Here is a 12,984-nt window from a genome sequence, read left to right as displayed (position 1 = left end):
TCAGCAAAATAATAGTGTACCAAATATGCAAAACAGAGGAAAAAAATGCTGAAATGATTCTGGAATTAAAAGTGGAAACTCATGAGCTCGGCCTTGTTGGTAGTACCTATAGCGCTTCTGGTAGTGGTAGAGCCCAATAGCACTTCTGGTAGTAGCATTGGTTGGTATTACCTCCTATGCTGGCAATAGCACTGCTGGAAATAGCACTGTAGGTAGTAGCACTGCTGGTAGTAGAAGAAGTAGCACTTAAACCACTGCTAGTAATAGCACTATAGTAGCATTGCCGGTAATAGAACTGGAGTAGCACTGGTGGTAGTAGCACTATAGGTAGTAGCACTACTGTTAGTAGAAGAAGTAGCAATGAAACCACTACTAGTAATAGCACTATAGTAGCATTGCTGGCACAGTAGTAGCACTGTGGTGCTAGAGTAGCAAATACTTGGAGAATTAAAAATTCATGAACTTTATGAATACAGTTCTATTATTACAGGAACTAAACAGCAACCAGTAACATAAATATACCTGTCAGGAATAAAAAGTCTATATAAATTTAAAAACAACAGATCTTTGTTAAAAAGACATGTTAATATATGAGTTGAAAGTGAAACTATAGTTTATAAGTAAGTGGATAGAAAGGAGGTAAACAAAGAATACCAAACTGGCGTGTAATAACCATTCTTATGGAATAGTTTAATTTTAAGTACTTTGCAATTTGAGACCTGTTGACAGATTCCTATAAACGGCTATAATTTAACTGGTAAGTTTATAAAAGCATTTTTGTGTGCTTGTTAATGGAACTTGGTATTGTAATGACAAACAAAAGAATAGATTAATTATTAATTGAGGAAATTACTTCCACCTACAGTATTGTCTGCAAAAAGTCTTGTAATATATAACAAATTTTCATGCAAGCTTATCACATTGAATCGATACATATCACTGCTATGTTATTTGTCTACACTATCAAACCATATATGGACATGTCATATCACTACCATATTTGGGCATATCACTACCATATTTGGGCATATCACTACCATATTTGGGCATATCACTATCATATTTGGGTACATCACACTTTTTTGTCAAACTAGTTTGAAAGTGTAGTTAAAAAGGAATGCAATGGACTCTTTGTGGTCAAAATGACCGAGCAAATCAACCGGGTTAAAATACCATTAACAATATGAACAGATTATTTCAGTTTTGTAATTTAAAATAGTCCAAATTCAAATAGTTTGTGAAAAACGATTCCATTTCATACAAAATCTTTTAATACTTAAACTATAAGTCAGATTTATGTTATTGCATCCTTAGCAATCACATTTATCTTAAATTTTTTATTTCTACAACAAATCATAAATTTTGAACTTATTTTTCTAAATTTCTCATTAGGAATCTCCAACATTTTGTTAACACATTTACCTATTAAATCATCGATAAATAATTACATATTTATCAAAATGAGGAGTCGGCCGCACACTGTCAATTGTGAATTATTGATGGACCAACCTGGTTTTTAGCTTTTGCAACACTACTTGTTTTTAAGTTTTACACAATGCAGATAAATCAAGGTACTATAATATTTAAGGAATACTTTTCTTGCTCATATATATATATATATACATATAGCTAGAAAATGTCAAAGTGAGCCAAATATGGAGTGTTTCTGGTTGTAATGGATTAACAACCATGTCATGTAGGTTACAGCTCATTATTCAACTCTTTAGATCGATTACTAAATGACTAAATATGCTACAACAGAAACTTATATTATGATGATGATTTACTTCTAGTCTCCCTCTAAATAACAACCATTTTTAGGACCAGGATGTTAAATTTGGGCTCAAATCTTAGCATGGTTTGAAACAGAAATATGAACTTTAGGCTAGTATCTGGAGTGTGGGTTTGAATCTCACCAAAGAACAATATTTATTGCAAGTTATCTCCTGGGATTTGGTACAAATTATCACATTTGAACAAATTAAATCAGAGTTCCTTCAAGTTATAATTACAGTAGAAGCCATATTAGGGAACATCTTTCAAACCCAACAAAGTTTCCCCTTAAAGCTCAGGTACAGGCATGAATTTTAAATATAATATTTGGTTAATTGTACATAAATCAAATATTTGTAACAGAAATTAAGACGAAAAAGCATGAATTTCCCTTAATATGGTCAAAAACAAAATTTGGCAAAATTCTTCCATAAAAACCAGGAAGACTTTTTTTCAGTAGTTAGGTTGTTAACCTAATGTAATAACATGTCTGGTGACTCCCTAGCAAGTGAAAAAAGATGGTTGATATACGGTGGACAATTTTTGCTATAGCATGAAAATAAAAATTTGAAGTTGAATAAAAATACCAGAAATGTAAAATTCAAGTTATATTACCTATATTTATTCATCTGATAACATTTTTTACCACACCGTTTATTATTCATAAGATTTTAAAATGCCTCTCTATTTACAAAATGTGTGTACAAAAGAATAGAGATTTTACTGTGTAATTTGAACTATCCCCCCACTGTTAAGAAAGTGCTTATTTTCAACAAGCTCGTGTAACACAAATAAAATCTCCAAAATTATGAAACATAGGGGAAACTATAGCAATAATTATTGGAATGTATGCTCAATAGAAATTTTTTGTCCGCACCTGGCCTTTAATGGATGTGTTCTCTCAATAAGGGTAGATTGTTTGTAGTGTTAAAACATATATTGACTTCCATTCGTTCCACGTAAAAGTGCCCCTTAATAGAGGTGTCCGCTGAATAAGGGTCCGTGAAGTGTTATGACATATTGACCCCATCCCCCTTCCACCATTCATTTCATGTAAAAGTTTTCCTTGATGGTGCCCCAAAATTAAGGCTCCTACGGTACTGTAGGCGTGGGTATGCTTGGTAATAAAATCATCAATAATAGCACATTAATCAAACAAAAAAAACTAAAAGGTATGATGTCATGGCTAAAAATAAACTTCTTACAATAAAATACATTTGTTGAACGTAAACATCCATAAATGATTGATCATTCAATGGCTTTCAGATTAGAGTACAGGTTGTCCATTTGGATCCACTGGACATTGAACAAATTTATCAAAGCAATGTTTAGTTTTTTTTAAATCAACGTTTTCTAAATATTTAGTGTTTTTTGTTCAAATTGGAAAGAGTTGGAAAATTTATGGAATAACAATTTATAGAGTTGGAAATAAGATATATGTTTACAATTTGACAGGCACTATTGTACAAAACACATCAGTTTTATGACTACTTTTCATTAATCAACAAAGTTTCTATTTATGAAGAAAATTCCTATTTGACAGTAAAAATGTATAAAATGGTTTTCTATGAAAGTAACAACATACAGTTTAACTCTACTATTAAATGGGACACCTTCGAAACTCAACAGTGTACTATTTATAAAGGCAGAATAAGGTTGTCTCCTTTATAGAGACAGAATAAGGGTGTTCCCTGAATATGGTTACCATTAGAGTTAAAACATTGTCACTTATTAGTTGTTTTTCTTAATAGAAATGTCCCCTAAATAGGGGTAACCTATTGAAAGGATATGATATACTAAAAACTCTAAATAAATCACAAATGCACATAAAAAAAGGCGGGATAGCTACTGTAGGGTAAAAAAAGAAAGAAAATGTAATTCTCTACTAAAAATTTAGGTCAGAATGAATATATACTATTGAATATTTCCGTTTTGACAAGAACAAACTGAGAACTATTTTCAATAAAATTGTTCACTGATTTTGGTTTCCGTCAATAATCATTAGTTATGATATAAATTAATTGTGATTTATCACGGCCGACATTCTTAACACATATTTCATAAGTACTCTACTAATACTCTACAACTAATAATCGTTATTTTCTAAAAATTGTACATTTTCATTTGAGCTTTGTAAGTAAATACCATGGTAGTTTGCAGGAGGTGAACTGTTTGAATGTGGTACAGGTTTAACCTCATTTTAAGCTCTGTCTACACAGCTAGTTCGACAAAAAAAAGTGTGATATGCCCAAATATGGTAGTGATATGCTCAAATATAGTAGTGATATGACATCATCATGTTCATATATAGGCCCATCACATTGTTGTCACATAAAGTTTGATAGTGTAAACAGAGCTTTAGATGTTTTATTAATTGGCTATCAATTGATGTATGTAGTGGTAACTTGGGCACATCACATGAGACAGGGCTTAAGCCTTAAGTGCTCGGTTCAAGTTTTATCTTCACAAACTACGTCATCAAAAAACATAATTTGTAAAATAATATTATTACGATTTGGTTTTATTGGAAATTGGGGGTACTGTACATTAAATCCACACACCAACATTCTCACCCCATCAACCCCACCCCCATCCCCCATCCCCCATCCCCATCCCCCATCCCCCATCCCCCATCCCCCATCACCCCATCCCCCATCCCCAATCCCCCATCCCCCACCCCCAAAAAACCAAACAAACAAAAGACTACAAAACAGGGTTAATGAGAATACAAAGTTTCTGTTTCTGCTGCCATTGTCAACTTTTATCAAGTTTGGCATCAAAAAGTGAAGAAGAATCATCCTCCCCTAAAAAGAAATATATATGGGGATGATATCATGAACACACCTCGCACTTTCACCACAACCCCGGATCTGTGCCAGTACTTACGATACTATAGACAGTGATGAGTAAACAAAGCAGCTATCATTTGTTGAAGTTTGAAACTTCCGAACAATCAAAACCCTTTGTTGATAAAAGGTAAATGCATTGATCTGCTACGATATCCCTTGGCCATTGCCTATAATTAGCAAGTACTTAACATTTCAACCGTCATTGTTCTTTTCGCCATGTGATTTAGCTCTCAGATAAGGTATCAGAGAAATGAGACAACTGTTTTATGTACATAACACAGATATAATGATTGTTGATGTTTTAAGCGATAGGTTGTACACATATGGTAGTATTGTAGTAATAACAAAATAAGAAATGTTGTAAACATGTCACACACATGTTATTGGTGGGGTATTTTGGGCGAGCCACATGCTACAATTTGCACAGCACATTGAATTTTAATACAATCAATGCTCAAAGTGATCAAGCATTTCTGGGTTTACATGCCTATAATATTTCTCTATCTCAAAGCCTTATGCTCTGTCTACACTATCAACCTAGACTTAGTATATGACTTACAGTAGTTTGATAGTGTGAACAGAGCTTTACTTTATTCTTTAACTTTGTGAGATGAAGAGGTATTTTTATTGTGTGTACTGTACACCTTAATGTACACTTTTATTGGTAGCTGATTGAAGAGAAATGGACCTCTTTGAACTTTGAACTTGATGGTCATCTTCTTTAAATATTCCATATTGGTTTTTAGAATCTAACGATGCTTTGATGGGAAGCTTAATTACAGATAATATCTAGTGATTCGTTCATTCATTCATTGTTTTACATTAAATAACAAAACACTTAAAATTAGCATACAGATATGATTTAACAAATTGTTTTATGGAGTGTGGAGACTCAAATAGATAAGTCTCAAAGACATTTCATTATTATGTGGTAAATAATTAATTAATACAAAGATTAATTAATATAGAATAACTTCCTACTGTATCCAATATTTGATTATTAATCTATCATACCAATTTACTTGCACCAAAGGAATATCTTACTGTAAAATTCAATTCAAAATAAAATTGTTTAATATACTTTTATTATTTTTCAAGTTGTGGTATTTAATATATAATTTTAAATTGTACTTAAACAATGAGAGTAAAACATTTGTTTGTGGACACTCCTATTCAGGTTACACTCGGGGTAGGATTGTTAGCACTTGTTCATTTCATACTATAAATACATAATGTTTACGGTACTACTGATTCTTAAACTAAAATAATTGATAACAAATCATTATTTTTTAAATTATTAAATACTGGAAAATATAAATTTAAAAAAGGCATCATTTGATTAAAAAAGAACAATAAATGAAACTGTTGGGTCCAAAAGTTGAGCAGCGTTTTTGGAAGAAATATTTATTGTTTTAAAACAAGAGTAGAACATCCTTTTGTGGATATCCCTTAGAGGATACACTCTATCAAATGGGCATTTTCTCCAAAACAAGCGGCAAATATGTGTTATTCATTCCCTGTCCCTTATAGAGATTCTAGTGTACACTTTCTCCTCAAATTGAACAAGCGGAAAATATATGTTTTAAACACTAGTACAGAACAACATTGTGTTGGTTTCCTAAACGTTTCCCCTTATTAATACTGGAGGGTATGTTATCAATTTACATTTCGCGGTACATCTGAGATAGATCAGGTAGGTATCCAAGGCAGAGATTTGTCCACAAGTTTTTTTCATTGTGCTCGCCTTTTACAGAATTAACCATATTTTATATATAGATGGGTTCTAGTATATAGTGTAATTACCTATAATGTCAATGAACAAATTACCAACTTAATAATAATGATAATTTTCTCCATTATTGTATTATTCACAATTTAGATGATAAGAGATAATATTTCCTTTACATTTGTGTCTTGCCATAATGTGACCTTGGCATCTAGATTGTTTTCATGGCAAACATAATGCCAGAAATAATTTTACAAACAATCAAGATGCTGAATAAACATTATTATGAACATTCATTACATCTCAAATTTACAATTTATGGAAACAAAAATAACATTTAATATTATAACAGGATAAAGACCTGACCAGATGTTGGAAAATAGTTGTGTTGTGGATAAATGGAACTCGCTACTGGATGAGACAATCTCAATATCTCAGTGCCGGTTGGATTGAACTCAGGTCTGGATTTTCCTTTTTACTTACTGTGAAAACATTTAAAGAAAAGATGATGGTCTTCCTAAGGAATAAAGTGTTTATACACTGTTTGTTTATTTGAGGTTTATACACACAAGTCTTCCAGATCTACTAAATATCTTCACTTAACTATACTAAAATTATTACGATGTCAAAGAGGCAGAATGAGAAGTGTTTGCTAGAGTGCCATACAGGGTCATTGTCATCAATTAAAACCCTTATAAAAACTTTGTCACCCAGGTTTCTTGGATGAGTGCTATGGTGACAATGGGCTGAGTGGAAGGTGTAAAATAAGGTTTAGGCTGGGTGGAAAACATGGGTGTCTTTTCCCATCTCCACCCAGCACTATTACTGTACAACCTTGGGTGATTATGTGTCCAATTTATTCCCTATTTCATTTCCCATAGGAGTGTTATGCTCCAGTTGTTCTATCTACGTCATTACAATATAAAATACAATGTTAATACAGTATTTATAAATAACATTATAATGTAATATGGTAAATTATATAAACATGGATGTACTACTAATTGTAGTTCAGTTCTATCTTTTTCTCTCTCTTCACCTCTGGAGTATTTTGTTCATTTTATGTTTAAAATCCCCCAGTGAAATATCAATAGTAATTATACTGTGATGAGAACAGATTGCAAGTTGTGTTAATAATGTTCACGTGTGGATATGACCTAATGTTACATTTAGTGTCATTGTTATTGGGGTTAAATGGATCAAAGCAAATGTTGTTAGATTTATGGGGGAATCAATCAGGTAGACTGTTTAAGGAAGCAATAGTAAAGTTCATTTTCACATACTCTATCATTAAAAGTTATAAAACATGACAGCGGACTGATATTTTATAGTTGGGGGCCCAAAATCTCAGCTCAGTCAATTTTTGTAATTTACACACAGGCCTACCAAGTATATACAAAATCTACAGTATTTGGGTATTCATATTAGTATTATTTATCTACAAAAAATGACTGATAATAATAAAATATTAATTATTATTATTATTATTATTATTAATTTAAAATTCACTTAAATGCTGCCTTGGGGGAATGCATGGATATTGGTCTCTAATTTTAAGATGACAAAACTTTAAAATTAATATTATTACATTTTGACCTTTTTGAATAATTACCTGCTAAAGACATTAGAAAAAAATACTAACACAATACTAATTGTAATGTTTATAAATACCTGTTATTCCTACTATAACGAGATTATAGTATCAAGCTATTTTGATCTTGGATTTTCCCGTTTTATTTTCTTCTCGTCTCTGTTTTCTCCTCTAACCACACTTTGCTCCTACTACCAACGTTTTGTCGCCTGCTGCCAAACGTAATCGTCGTCTGAGAGTGGTCTACTACACCACCAGTACCACACACAGGCCTGCTTTTGTTTAGCGATAAACAATCGCTTGCCAAAAAAACTGTTTGATTAGCCAGTTATTTATTGACTACAATGTGATAAAGCAACAGATTTCAAACTTTGGTATCGCTTCCACCTTTTGTTCAATGGTTTCGTAAACAATACAATAATCAGATAATCAGTCACTAAAATAAAAATTGCGACAATTCACGTATAAATTGAAACTGGTTAAACAGCGCCACCAGTGTCTAAAAAAAGTTTGCCATCTGCAGTTTTTTTAAGCACGTTACTTCCCATGTGATAAACCGGTTTTTTTTAGAGACGTAACAATTTATCGGAATCATTCAATGGTTTTGAATTGTTTAAAAGTAACATAAAAAATAGATTCGTATAGTTATGAAACGCCACCAACGACGTAATACCCTATTAATTTAATTAAAGGACTACTAAGGAATATTAGTTTAACCTCTAGTTGACCTGAATTCAATTGTACGAATTAAGTGAAATTCAAATTTCTTAATATTGATCTGTCAAACGATTCTATTGTTCAAATGCGCTCAACTGTGACGACGGATTACTAGTTGGAGAACATTATAAAGTTGAAATGCGATATTAATATATTTATTAATTTCATTTTCTATTTTGCAGCTTGCGCCATTGTTTTTGTCACAAGCCGCAATCAAATCTGTCTAATAACAATGGTTCTCAATATGTTATCTAATGGTCATCATTTTGTTAATGTCGTCATCATGATGCGCGCGTCGCTATATTCCCGCGTAAAAATACAGACAATTACAAATGACATTAATGAACGATCTACCCCGCAAACATCGGAACAATGGGACACGGTCTACACCATGTTTACTGTTATCATTACGTAATATATGAGAAAATAGCGCCATCCCTTAAGCGTGATTCCCACTAGCGACGCAACACAAGGACGTACCGCAACGCAAGTGAATTGACCAATCACAAGCGATGGCTTATTCGCTTGTGATTGCTAACTGTCTATAACTTCGCTTGTCATTGGTTAAAACGCTTGCGTTGCGTTTACGTCCTTGCGTTACGTTCCACTAGGACGTAGACGCAACGTAAGGGACGCGACAAATGACAATCGACAGTCGAATAAATTCATCGCTTGTGATTGGTCAAATCTCTTACGGTACTTTATTTAATTTTTATTTTATTCAATTTTCAGGCACAAAAACATATATATAAAACAAGACAGCGGTGCAGCACCCTGAGGATTGCCCTTCGTGCTAAGCTCTCCATATACTGCACAAAACGTTGCTTTACGTCGTTGTGTTGCGTCTCTAGTGGGAACCAAACATTATATAAACGATTGGAAATCCAATTAACATAAACAACGGTTAATCGACAAAAAAAAAAAGGCGTCATATTCACATTAGTATCCGTTCCTCATTTTACTTACAACATAGTTTAGTCGGGTTTTTTCTCCAGCATAAAACAAATGACAAGATTAGATTATCCACTACTTTCTAGAACTGACGAGAATAGTTTTAAAACACGTCAAACAGCAAGCAATTAAAACAGTTAAAATTTGGAAAAAATACGCGATTATCACATCACATTTTGTAAATTTCCTGGCAAAAACATCAACCGACATAATTAGCGATAGTGAAGATTCTTGATAACAAATATAAATATTAAATTATCTTTAGCCTTGTAGTTTGTTTTTAGGATTCAAGACGTTTTTTTAATTTTTTTCCCTTCAAGATTTAATCAATATTCATACTTTTTGCAAAGAATTCTCTTTTATTTGAGCTCAATAAAATTGAGAGTCAGTGATCTTAAAATCAGTTACATTCTTCGTTTAGATCTAATTTTGATTGCAGAATGTGCTTAATATTTTAGAATATGGTGTCAAATAGAGAATTTAACATAATTGTATTGTATAATCAATACAAAAAGTGTAGGTTTAGCGATGTATAAAACAAGAAGACATATTGTCGATGAAAACGAACGAGAGTCAAAGGTAATTTTTTTCGAGATCATGCGCGCTTTAAATTCGAAAAGACATCAATCCCAATCAAAATGATATCAATATAAAGCTCTGTTTACACTATCAAACTTTATGTGACAAAAAAAACAAATGTGTCCTTTGCCTTTAATATGTCATATATAAGCATATGACAACCATACAGTATTTGGGCAAATCACACTTTTTTGATAGTGAGGAGACTATACTTATACTTTCTAAATTGCGCTCCAACAATATAATATAAACGTCTATACAAACATTGATAAACCAACATAATGCATTGTGCTGGTTTTAAGCAATTTCTACAAGCTACGTTTTCTTTTTAGAGCAGGTTAAGGAGTCAAAAGGCAAACGTGTTGTGACGTATAATGCGTTTAATAATAGGACTAAATATCCCGGTCTATTCGGAATACCTATAGTATCAATTAGTGAAGATACAAACAAACTTTAATAATAAAAATATCGATAGAAATAAAATACTTCCTCCTTTCTGAGGATATTATTAACTTAGCTATCGGAAATCTAATTCCATCATGTTAAATAGACAATTATATAGCTGCCTCACAAATAGACACATTATGATGGATCACCGTGTCTTCATGTCAGTCGTCTTTAAAATGCTAATATTAGTTAACATTGCGTGAATATTGTCACTTTTAACTGTTCTTACGAATAATTTAACACATCACTCATTCTATTTACTGTCAATAACACTTTGCTGTTCTCCACAAAATGGTAAAAAAAGAAGGAGTATACGAAGACAAGTGCATTTACAACAATCAGTATCAAGTATTGTTACCACCAGTAAAGCGCGCGTACAAAAATATTATTTTCATCATCAATTAAACGCGTGCCCATTAAAATTGAACCACTCGCAAGCGGAACATATTTCATCCATCATTTATTGTCTCATCGTATTGTTTCATCATAATTACCGTCAATAACACTTTGCTGTTCTCCACAAAACGGTCAAAAAAGGAGTATACGTAAGACAAGTGCATGTAAAACGAAGTACATACTAGTAACAATCAGTATCAAGTATTGTTACCACCAGTAGATCGACGCGCGCGTACAAATGACCATTTTCCTCATCATTTTAACGCGTGCCCATTAAAATTGAGCCTCTCGCACGCGAAACACATTTCTTTGACTCATAATAAATGGTAGGCCTATACTGCAGAAATCGTTAAAAATAAGTGAACACGTACTATGGAGAGTGATGTTATAATATATGTCCTTGTATTTAATATCAGTATTTCAACGATTAAATAAACGATATGATTATTTAATCAGTGTTGGACAGGTTGACATATTCGCCCGTGGATAGCCCTGCTGATTATAATCGATATATAGTACGTGAATTGAAATAAAAAATATATCAGATAAATCATAATTGTCTAAACTAAAAGAGTTGATTGGAAACTTGAAAACTTTTTAGCCAGTGTGATCGTGTCAGTATATTAAGGAGAAAATATGCCGCAACTCAGTTCGTTAGTGCCGCCATATAGTTGGCCTATTCTTCTGTTACTCGATATTATATTAGTAACCCCATCGTTTAAATAGCAGCTTCTATTTTATTTTATCCTAATAATATACTGACCCCTATTAAATTACTTACAAATGATCGGTATTGCCGTTTTGTATTCCAATTGTGACGTTAGTCATTTCGCTGCTTGAAGAGTTAAAGTTAAACATAGAAAAAATATATAGAAAGACATGTAAACGGTGCACGTCAGCGGCCAAGATCTTGGAGGTAGCCTATTTATTTCTTTGTGTTGGTGGAGTTAATCTAATTTACATAGAATGTACCTAATTTGCATACTTACGAGATGCTTTCGTTCCTTGTATTTAGGTTTAAACAATTAGCAAATTGACAATTCGCTAAGGATACAGGGGAAAAATTAAACACAGTGTAGAAATTCTGTTTATTTTCAACTAAGAACATACATAAAAGTACATATGTGTACAAGTTGATAAACTATATAAATTAATAAAAATATGTGGACCAATAGTAATACGCCCTCTATCAACGAAAAAGATAAAATCATACATTAGTTTGATGAGCGTACATGGAGTACGCACGACGCACATGCGGCGTTTAAAAGAAATCCCACATGATACGCCTCTCCCCCTCATGGACTGTTTGGACGTTGCCTGAGTGACAGACTATACAGAATAAAATGACACTTAATTATGAAGTAAATTAATTTAAGACAAAAAATGGAATGGAAAAGGATGCTGATAAAGATCCTATTGATTCATCAATTTATTTATTTTTATCTTTTTTCAACATTCACAATAACAAACTCGTCAAAAGCCCAAGTCGGAAACTGCCAGTCGTCGAAATATTAATGTTCTTCTTAAAGTGTAGATTAATATTGTTCATCTTATTCTGTATATTATTATTGATGTGCAAATTAAAATTTAATCCAAATAGATTAAAGTGTAATCTGTGGGATAAAGTTTGACCCGACTAACTGAAAGCAATTATGCCAAGAATGAACCAGCGCCCACCGACAGTATGTTCATAATGGACGAGGGCGCTAATGTATTTGTTTTCACGACATTACCATCTTTCCTGGCCTTCAAAATGTCCAGATGAGCAAATAATACAGAGATAGTGTTTTCAGCTTACATAACTTGATGTGAAGTTTGTATACGCTCGGAAATGACTATTAGACTCAATAGGTTCGTAGTCTTTAGGTCGTACTTTAATTAAATGTTTGTATAATGTACACGGCGCTACATCCGATACAGTACGCCTACATAAAGGAAATTAAGAGGATAAAATG

The 12,984-nt window shown here is 32.6% G+C and overlaps 1 protein-coding gene across 1 annotated transcript in view; it reads right to left on the bottom strand.

Moving 5' to 3' along the window:
- Positions 1-8,111, bottom strand: part of LOC140055642 (transcription factor SOX-5-like) — a 128,928-nt gene extending 120,817 nt beyond the window's left edge. Inside the window, exon 1 of the mRNA XM_072100991.1 lies at positions 8,020-8,111. The gene's annotated coding sequence lies outside the window, so the exon portion shown is untranslated. The remainder of the gene's footprint in view (positions 1-8,019) is intronic.
- Positions 8,112-12,984: the final 4,873 nt, after the last annotated feature.

Source organism: Antedon mediterranea, chromosome 7, assembly GCF_964355755.1.
Source record: "Antedon mediterranea chromosome 7, ecAntMedi1.1, whole genome shotgun sequence".
Lineage (NCBI taxonomy): Eukaryota > Metazoa > Echinodermata > Crinoidea > Comatulida > Antedonidae > Antedon > Antedon mediterranea.
The sequence above is the reverse complement of the archived record's forward strand: the minus strand, read 5'-3'. Positions and strand labels throughout refer to the sequence as shown.